Source organism: Apaloderma vittatum, unplaced genomic scaffold (assembly GCF_000703405.1).
Source record: "Apaloderma vittatum isolate BGI_N311 unplaced genomic scaffold, ASM70340v1 scaffold12014, whole genome shotgun sequence".
Classification (NCBI taxonomy): domain Eukaryota; kingdom Metazoa; phylum Chordata; class Aves; order Trogoniformes; family Trogonidae; genus Apaloderma; species Apaloderma vittatum.
In genome coordinates this window covers 1686-3767 of record NW_009714381.1, presented here as the reverse complement: position 1 = coordinate 3767, position 2082 = coordinate 1686, and positions in this window count along the sequence as shown.

Below are 2082 nucleotides of genomic sequence, written 5' to 3'. Positions count from 1 at the left end.
AGGGTGTCCCAGCCGGCACCCAGGGGTGCCTTTTCTCTCTCGGTAACAACCGAGCGGAGCCCAAACTGCCGTCCCCTCTGAGCAGGCCGTCACGTTAATAGAGGTTGATTTGCAAACGGCGTCGCCCCCCCTGCCCCTGCCCTTCAAGGTTTTTCTCCCCCCCACCTCCCTCCGCTTTGCCTGACTCCCGCTTTTCTGCTCAATGGCACAGATGCTGCTTTGTGCTGCCCAGGACCGAGCAGCTATTAGCAGCAAATCCAGCGAGGGAAATTAATGAAGGCGACTACTAATAAAAGACAGCTCAGGACAGCCATACCAACTTGCTCCGAGCAGTAATTAACTTTTTTTTTTAAAAAAAAAACCTCATGAAGGTAAATATGCCATCAGCTTTGGGCTAGGCTCTCTTCTTTTTTAATAAAAGGAGGGGGAAGGGATGGCTGTGTGTCACAGCCACACCAGCACCACCCTTATTCCCTCCTTGCACGCTGAGAACCCTCCGTCACAGGGCAGCAGGTCCGAAGAAATTTCATCTGGTTTGGTTTTTTTTTTTCCCCACCAATCAATTTTTCAAGGCTTGGTTTTAAATCTCAGCGTTGCAACATCATGGTACAAGACGTCACGGGGATGAGAAGGTGGCCACAAGGTTGCTGGACCTGCCCAAAAGTTGCAACGTCCCAGGCTGAAGGCAGGATAGAGCCTGAAGTGGAAGGTATCAGCTTGTCGGAGCAAAGAAAAAAATCCAGCTTAGACTTTTAAGACGCGACATTTGGGCCTGTAGGATGACAACCGGCTTAGTTTGACGTCACCGTTAGCCTTGCTCTTGGCTCCCTTTTGTTAAACCAACATTAGGCAATAACTGATGTGTCCAGTGTTAAAAAAACCAGCCAGTGGGTGCTTAATTACTTTGTGTCCTACACATTTCACTGACAAAGTCATTAAGGAGCCCCATAGCAGGTGAAGCCTCATCTCATCGTTTCCCAGCTTCCCTTTTTCGCCGTCGGGAAGCCCGAGTGTCACCGGGATGACAAACTAATTTCACCAACAAAACCCGGGGAGCGGGACACCTTGAAGGCACCGGAGTAAGGGTTTCACAAATTCGTCGTTGTCGAAAGCCACGCTTCAAATCCCCCCAGCCCCGACGCGGGCTGTACGGGGAACGCTCGTTTTAATTACGGCGACACGTCGCGAGATTTATGCCTGACTTGAAAGCGAGCGAGCGCGAGCCCTTGGGGTGCGGCTGCTGTCGCACCGGGCACTAGTTTGGCTTCTTGTCGCTATTCTTATGCCAAGGAGGGATGTAAAGCCCCTCGGGGGCCCTAGGGATGCCCCTCCAGCTCTGACGGGGCGCGGAGAAGCTTTTATGCCAAAAATACAATACACAGAAGGATCGTAAACACGTGTTATTATGGCAAAGCGCTGCCATGGAAACCATCCCCCTCCTGGTTTTTCCCTTCATCCAAAGAGGTGCTTTCCCATCTTACTTCCCCTCTCCCTGCCCCGGTCCACGTCCAGGTTCGCTGTGATTGATTCTGGAGCCACGGGGATGACTTCCCTGAGATTTCTCTGAGGAGCCGCAGCTCCAGGTCAGAGCTGGGACCTCCCATCATGTCTTTGGAGAGAAAAGAAGGAAAGAAATGAAAAGGAAGAAAGAAAAGAGGGGAAAAATAAAACAACCAGGGGGGAGCAGGGGAGGTTTGCCAGCCCAAACCCCGCTCTCGGCAGCAGAAAACTTCTCTCCCAAACTCCAATCTTCTGACACTCCGTGTTCTTTTTCCCCAAGGTACTTCCCGTTGCCACAGGGAGATGATCCTGCTCGTGGGGTCTGTACCTGGGATAGAAGGAAAAACCCCTCCAAGATGACCAACGCGGCAAGAAGCACGTCCCAAAGGACGGTGGAAGGAGCATCCCAGTGCTGAGCCCCCCCGAGACATCCCTCCCATCCATCCCGGCTTTTTGAAGAGCCGAAGGCACCTACTCCAGCGCCTCTTAAAAGTGAGGAGAGAAACTGAGAAGGACAAGGAGACCCCAACCAGAAAAGACGGCGAGGGCGAGCGAGGCGCTGGCCTTCTTTTTGGCATTCCT